Raw genomic sequence first — 8,695 nt, 5'->3', positions numbered from 1 at the left:
GGATTGTTAATTTCCAAACAGCCTAGCTATTCGCCAACATTTGATTAAAAACATTTTGCATGCAAAAGAAGGAAAATTGGTATAACATCGCTTCAATTATTTGGTAGATGTATTTATACAAGGCAGCTGCATCTGAAAAAAGTTAACAGTAGATGGTCAGATGACAGAGGACAATGGATTGATCTTTCCAGAAAGATACATTAATTTATATACAGAAAGTAAACCGAAAATGGCACATTTGTTGTAGAATCCATGAGCATTTCCAGAATGTGTAGAATTTTAAAAAGGGCCTTTTATGCTTATGTCAATTGTGAATGAAATTTAGTATTTGTATCTTATGTTGGGAGTCAATTTTGAAAGTGAAAGAGAAAAGCAACTGATGCATCTCAGATACCATAGACTGAAATGAACCAACTTTGGTCTTTTCCTCAAGGAAGACCAAAAGCTCACCCTTGGCAGAAAACTATACTGATAAAGTCAAAGCAGTATAAGTTAAAGTTGTTTCAACGAGAAGCAAAAGTAATCCCTTTTGGCTAACTTAAGCTAAAAAAGAGGAAATTCTAGATGATGGCTGAATCAAAGGAGCTGCCATATAACCAAGCCTCAGAGCACTTTGGGGGTCCTCAGGCAAGTTACTTCTGGATGTGCTAGGGCTCTGTCAACTTGCAGCTCTGCTCCAACAGCCTTCTGTACCCTGTTCTCATTGTTCATGTTTGACATGCCCAGAAGAATAATCCATTAATTGGCCCACCTTGGTAGGTGTATCTCCCCTTGGATGAATCATCTCTGACAGAGGAGCAAGCTGCATAATTCTCATTGGGAGAATTGTTATGAGCTGGCAGTCATCCCAACTTGTGTCTGCTACAGAGACCATATGGTTTTTTCTCCTACTTCTTTCCCCTACAGCCCCAGTTATAACAATGTTGTTTTTTTTTTTTTTAAATCTGTCCTGTAGATGAGTGCTTCTCAAAGTTTTATGTTCATATGATCACCTGGGAGTTTAGTTAAAGCACAGATTCTGATGCAGCAGAACTGGGGTACTACCTGAGATTCTGCATTTAGAGTCAGCTCCCAGGTGATTCCGGTCTGTGGACCGCATTTGCAGTAGCAAGGGTATTTTGGCTGCCTAAGTAATACCCATTCTCTCCTCTCATTTTCCTAGTGGCTCAGAGGTCTTTATCCAAGTATTCAGGTCCACCCCTATACTGTGCGTGTGTGTAGGGAAAGAAGGACATACTGTTAGCTCTAGTGGTGGGTACCAATTGGCCTAAGTCAATCAATTATTCAATATTATTTCCATGTCCTAGAATCTAGAAGAGTGGCTAGTGAGTAGTAGGTACTCAACATTTATTGAATGAACACATGCATTGATGTGAGCATAGATATATGACATGAATTTATCCAGTTAAGATGAATTTCAGGACACTGGGTTGGAATGCTCAACTGCAAGCCCCTCTCACCACTGGATGTGAATGCTCATGAGCTGACAGTGACTGGCAGCCTTCCCACAACTGTTAGGGAGTCAGTCTTGCAATGAGGCTGACACTAGAGAAGGCAGAGCAGAGACAGACAGAAATAGGCCACTGATAACACATTGAAACACTGGGTTAACTACTCTGTGTCTACTCCAACAGTCATTTGAATCAAAAATCCCCTTAACTTTTAAAGCCAATTTCAGTTAGATTTTCTGCTACCACTTGAGTCCTAACTAACAATGAAGGGGGAGATGTCTTATTCCATTCCTAGGAAGTCCCATTCTGATGTAATGTGGATGCCTTTATGGGTCACCATGGTCAGAAAGCATTTCATAACATCCAGTGGTGTGATTTAGAAAGACTTTCTTTGGAGGTTTGCTGGGGAAGTGTCCACAGGGAGAGCAGAAGTCTGTGATCTCAGCCTCTCATCCATCAGCTGGGATGTGGAAGGTTTATGTTCTCGACCCAGAGCCCTACTTCCGTATTGCTTTCCAGATAGAGTGAGAGAATGACTTATCAGTGGGGGTACAAACAGATTCAGGGACACTAAGCAACCTGAGTTAGGTGTTGAATATTTTCAGCTGTCCAGGAAAGCCAATTTTGCAGCTCTGGATCTTTGAGGCCTGATGGAGGCCTGTAGTTTACCTGACTAGGGATGGGGAAGAAGCCATCAGTCCTGTGAGTTCGGGGCAGTCCATCCCGTGGGAGAAGGAGGAGGCCCCTGCTGTAGTTAGGCTGCCTAAAGTAACCTTCCAGAGTTATTTCTAGACAGTTTTGCTTGTCACACATACTAACCTTAACTCCTGACCTGGCCAGTCATTTAAAATCCTTCACATGCTTCACCAGTCAGTTCAGGGTAAAGTCCAATGAGTTTGTTTTCCAAGACAGTCACCATCTGGCCTAACCTAACTCTTCAGTCTTTTTTAAAATTTATTTTTGGCTATGCTGGGTCCTTGTTGCTGCTCAGGCTTTCTCTAGCTGCAGTGCATGGGTTTCTCATTGCCTAGCACATGGTCTCAGCAGTTGTGGTTCGTGGTCTTAGTTGTCCTGTGGCCCACGGGATCTTCCTGTACCCGGTATGCAACCCATGTCCCCAGCATTGGCAGGTGGATTCTTAACCACTGGACCACCAGAGAAGTCCTTCCGTCTTTCTTTTGTCACTTTCACATTATATCATAAACTCCAAGTGTACCAGACGACCTTCTTCACTCCTAACGTTTCCTGTCTCCTCGCTTCTCTGTGCCGGGAAGACTTGTGCGCTATGCCTCTTCCTGGAATGCATATTGCTGTGCAGTCTGCCCACTAAATTTCCTCCTCATCAAAGCTTGCTCATCCTTTAAAGTTTCAGCTCAACTACTCCTCTCTCTGGGAAACATTCCCAGATCTTTAATCCACATACCCAGCATAATTAATCATCGCTGCCTTCGCGTTCCCACAGCATTCGGCGCACACTGTAGCTTATCACCTTGTTAAGCAACATAGCAGTGGCCTCCCCTAGATTATGAGTTTCCTGAGCACCAAGAGTTTGTTCTTATTTGTTCTTATAGCTTAAGCCCTACTGGGCTTCTGTCCATGGGATGGATCCTGCTGGCCCCACTGTGGGATACTGCCTTTTATTCTCCTTTTATTCTGCCCTTTATTCTCATTAGGGAGCTGCCTTATGGCTAAAGTTTACTAAGTTGTACAGGCCTCTCCCTGGTGATAAGAGAATCTAAAGATGGACGAGGTGCAGCCTGTTAAAATGTTGGAATTTGTAACCAAGCCTGAAGAGGGCTAAACAAGTTTGGAAGGGGACAAAATTAGGAAGAGATGAAGCTTAATCTTTCAGAAAAACTTCTCACATGGTCAGTGGGACCTGGGAGAATAGCCATTGACACAGAAGAAGATAAGATGATCTAGTGTAGAAAAGGAACACTGTAATAATTTTTTTTTAAGTAATTATCCCTTTGACTGCGCTGGGTCTTTAGTTGCAACATAGGGATCTTTAGCTGCAGCGTGTGGGATCTAGTTCCCTGACCAGGCATCAAACCCAGGTCCCCTGCATCCAGAGTGAGAGTCTTAGCCACCGGACCACCAGGGATGTCCCCAGGAACAGTACAATAGTTTTTAAAAATTAAGATTTCCCTTTCTCTGACCTTTTCTTGATATGATTGTGTTGATGTTAACGTTATTACTGAAACTTAATCCCAAGGTATCAGGATATACTCCAAACAGCTGTGAATGTGGCCATTCACTGATTTGCCCCCACCACTTGGACATACAGGGGGTAAGGCTTTCTGTTTCCACAGTCATGGAGCCTGGGTTGTTCCAGTTAAAGTACCAATGACAGGCACTTAAATTAGACCATACAGAGTGAAGGAAAATCATTGGCCCTTTCATTTTCATCAGGTCAACACACTTTAAAGGTTTGTAGTTATACACTTCGACCTCTATGGGTTTCTAGAACAACAATGTACCGTCCAGAACGATAAGACCCAGCAGGTGATGTGGCTTTTCTGAAAGTTTATTCAGTCACCTCAGGACACACCTAAAGGTAGGCTGATGCCAAAGTACACAGGCCACTGGGTGTGAGCCTGCCGGGAGCAGAGACTGGGAGGACTAATGGAGCTGTTGGCATGGTGACAGACTGCAGGTCTGGTCTGGCCTGCATGACAGCTGCTCATGTTCCCAGGACCAGAGCCAGCTGGTGGCTCATGGCAGTGGTTTCTGGGTCCTGGCTCCATCCCAAGACCAGCCCAAGCTCCTTAGCCCTGACCTGGCTGTGGCTTTGTTCTGTCTCCAAACTGTGGTTCCGCCCCCTGAGCCAGAAGGTGAAGGCAGGCCTTTGCTCCCTAAACCATGCCCTTCTCCCGGCCGGACATACAGCCTGCTCTGGGCGGGCCTGGGGGCCAGAGGAAAGGGCCAGGCCTTTGAGGTTAAACATGGTCAGTCTAAGAACTTTTATATAGTGCTTTCGCCCCCTCTGAAGTGGTCTCAGTGTACACTTCTGTGGTGCTGCCTGTGCATTGGGCCCCAAGAGTGGGTAGAGATCACAAGGGATGGAGCAAAAGTTGGCAGCACATTATCCTAACCTTGGAACATTCAGAAGGCAGCTCAAAAACTGGACTTCACAACTGGCCTTGTTTCCACAAGAAGTGTCACTTCAGCTCAGGGTCTCCTAAAGTGAAGTCAGGAATATCACAACATTCTCAAAATAAGATGGATTTTAATCTCTATCAGAACATTTCACAAACACTCCAAAGAAAAACCTCCACGATTTCAGTCTTTTGCCAAGTGTATCTAAATCATCTCTAGAATGTGTCTGTATCTTTAGTAATCAGAATGGGCGGTCTTGCTATGCAAATCAGCTGCTGGTCCTCCCACAGCCCACTGCCTTCCTAAGCTCCTAAACTCCTCCCCTCCTCTGTGGAGCTCTGAAATACGCCGTTAGAACAGAGTCTTTATTTGCCTGTTCCCCCCTCAGTTTCTGTCTAATTCTCCCAGATTGTGAGAGACACAATAAAGGGGAAAATTTTTTTGTTTTTCAGAGCTTCCCTTTTACAAACTCTTTTTTTTAGAAACCACAACCTCGGATCCCAGCAGAGGTTCCTGGGGGTTTTAAGAACATCAATCAGTTTCGCAGCTGGAGGCCGAGGCTTTCCTCAGGGAAGACTTTTTACATAAAACAGATTGTACTTTGTCCTTGCCAGGGCAGACAAAGGTTTAAATTAAATATGCAGTAAGCTGCATTTGGCTGCTTGCCACAGCCTGGGGGAGGAGGAAGGGAGATCTTGTCTCTACTCTCCCCTTCTCTCTATGGTAGTTGTTTAATCCGCCCCGCCCCACCCCCCCCCCACCCCACCCCCGCCCAGTGAAAGGAGCCTGGAGTTGAGATGCTGGCTCAGAGTTAGGGTTTTCTGCAAGTTCATTGTGTAACAAGTCACCTTGCCACCTGGGACTTCAGTTTCCTCTTCTGTATAATGAAGATTTGGAGATGATCTGGAAAGGTCTTTTTCATACTGAACCTTCTAGTTCAGGTCAGTTCAGTTCAGTCGCTCAGTAGTGTCTGACACTTTGAAACCCCATGAATTGAAGCACGCCAGGCCTCCCTGTCGATCACCAACTCCCGGAGTTCACCCAAACTCATGTCCCTCAAGTTATCTCCAAATTCTGCCGCCTGGATTTCCAACAAATGCCCCAAGCCTCAGCTAAGAGTAATGCATCTTCACGGGTCCTTGGGTGACTGAGGTGACCAGGCTCCTTTTTCCTTGGATCTAGGAACCAGGAATGTCATATTATAAGAGAAAGGCCCAATAGAACCTGATAAATGGCAACTGACTCTGTCTCTCAGTTTTAGGGAGTAATAGATAGTGATGGGGGTTGTCGTGAATTGAAGAGAAAGACCCTTCAAAAAGGACTGAAAAGAAAAAGTGTTAATCGTTCAGTTGTGTCCAACTCTTTGTGACCCAGGGGCTATAGCCCATGAATGAACGCACGGCAAAGGCTAATAGAGTTTTGCCAAGAGAACACAGTGGTCATAGCGAACACCCTCTTCCAACAACACAAGAGAAGACTCTATACATGGACATCACCAGATGGTCAATACTGAAATCAGATTGATTATATTCTTTGCAGCCAAAGATGGAGAAGCTCTATAGTCAGAAAAAACAAGACCGGAAGCTGACTGTGGCTCAGATCATGTACTGCTTATTGCCAAATTCAGACTTAAATAGAAGAAAGTAGGGAAAACCACTAGACCATTCAGGTACAACCTAAATCAAATCCCTTACGATTATACAGTGGAAGTGAGAAATAGATTCAAGGGATTAGATCTGATAGAGTGCCTGAAGAACTATAGAGGTTTGTGACATTGTACAGGAGACAGGGATCAAGACCATCCCCAAGAAAAAGAAATGCAAAAAAGCAAAATGGCTGTCTGAGGAGGCCTTACAAATAGCTGTGAAAAGAAGAGAAGTGAAAAGTAAAGGTGAAAAGGCAAGATATACCCATTTGAATGCAGAGTTCCAAAGAAGAGCAAGGACAGATAAGAAAGCCTTCCTCAGTGATCAATGCAAAGAAATAGAGGAAAACAAAAGAATGGGAAAGACTAGAGATCTCTTCAAAAAAGTTAGAGACACCAAGGGAACATTTTATGCAAAGATGGGCTCAATAAAGGACAGAAATGTTATGGACCTAACAGAAGCAGAAGATATTAAGAAGAGGTGGCAAGAATACACAGAAGAACTGTACAAAAAAGATCTTCATGACTCAGATCTTCACAATGGTGTGATCACTCAGCTAGAGCCAGACATCCTGGAATGCGAAGTCAAGTGGGCCTTAGGAAGCATCACTACGAACAAAGCTAGTGAAAGTGATGGAATTCCAATTGAGCATTTCAAGTCCTAAAAGATGATGCTGTGAAAGTGCTGTATTCAATATGTCAGCAAATTTGGAAAACTCATTGGTGGCCACAGGACTGGAAAAAGTCAGTTTTCATTTCAATCCCAAAGAAAGGCAAAGCCAAAGAATGCTAAACTACCGCATGATTGCTCTCATCTCACACGCTAGTAAAGTAATGCTCAAAATTCTCTGAGCCAGGCTTCAACAGTACATGAACTGTGAACTTGCAGATGTTCAAGCTGGATTTAGAAAAGGCAGAGGAACCAGAGATCAAATTGCCAGGATCCACTGGATCATGGAAAAAGCAAGAGAGTTCCAGAAAAACATGTATTTCTGCTTTATTGACTATGCCAAAGCCTTTGACTGTGTGGATCATGACAAACTGTGGAAAATTCTTCAAGAGATGGGAATACCAGACCACCTGACCTGCCTCTTGAGAAATCTATATGCAGGTCAGGAAGCAACAGTTAGAACTGGACATGGAACAACACACTGGTTCCAAATTGGGAAAGGAATACATCAAGACTGTATATTGTTACCCTGCTTATTTAACTTATATGTAGAGTACATCATGCGAAATGCTGGGCTGGATGAAGCACAAGCTGGAATCAAGATTGCTGGGAGAAATATCAATAACTTCAGATATGCAGATGACACCACCCTTATGGCAGAAAGCGAAGAAGAACTAAAGAACTTCTTGATGAAAGTGAAAGAGGAGAGTGAAAAAGTTGGCTTAAAACTCAACATTCAGAAAACTAAGATCATGGCATCCAGTCCTGTCACTTCATGGCAAATAGAGGGGGAAACAGTGGAAACAGTGACAGACTTTCTTTTTTTGGGCTCCAAAATCACTGCAGATGGTGACTGCAGCCATGAAATTAAAAGATGCTTACTCCTTGGAAAGCTGACCAACCTAGACAGCATATTAAAAAGCAGAGACATTACTTTGCCAACAAAGGTCCGTCTAGTCAAAGCTATGGTTTTTCCAGTAGACATGTATGGATGGGAGAGTTGGAGTATAAAGAAAGCTGAGCCCTGAAGAATTGATGCTTTTGAATTGTGGTGTTGGAGAAGACTTGAGAATCCCTTGGACTGCAAGGAGATCCAACCAGTCCATCCTAAAGGAAATCAGTCCTGAATGTTCATTGGAAGGACTGATGCTGAAGCTGAAACTCCAATACTTTGGCCACCTGATGCGAAGAACTGACTCATTTGAAAAGACTCTGATGCTAGGAAAGATTGAAGGCGGGAGGAGAAGTGGACGACACAGGATGAGATGGCTGGATGGTATCACTGACTCAGTGGACATGGGTTTGAGTAAACTCTGGGAGTTGGTGATGGACACGGAAGCCTGGCATTCTGCAGTCCATGGGGTCGCAAAGAGTTGGACATGAGTGAGTGACTGAACTAAACTGGGCTGTAGACCACCAGGCTCCTCTGTCCATGGAATTTTCCAGGTAAGAATATGAGAGTGGGTTGTCTTTCCATTCTCCTGGGGATATTCCCAATCCAGGAATTGAACCCACGTCTCTTGCATTAGCCTCATCCTAACTCACCTCAAACCAATGATTGCCACTTGGGATTGTGAACCACTCAGGCAGCCGGTTCTTTATTTTGATATGAAACTTCTAAACTTTTAAATATTGGCAACTAATTTAAAAAAATCTTGTGGGTCTCACAAAATAGACTAATAGGACTGTGGAGTAAATTCAGCTTGAAGAGGGTCAGTTTGCCAGGTTCATGGACTTTGAGAAGATAAGAATTTCTGTAGTCTCCATGTCACAAGCTGTTCAGAGAATCTGTGCATTTAAAGTATATTGTAAGCTGCAGAAAATACTATA

Source organism: Bos mutus, chromosome 28 (genome assembly GCF_027580195.1).
Source record: "Bos mutus isolate GX-2022 chromosome 28, NWIPB_WYAK_1.1, whole genome shotgun sequence".
NCBI classification, from domain to species: Eukaryota; Metazoa; Chordata; class Mammalia; order Artiodactyla; family Bovidae; genus Bos; species Bos mutus.
The sequence above is the reverse complement of the archived record's forward strand: the minus strand, read 5'-3'. Positions refer to the sequence as shown.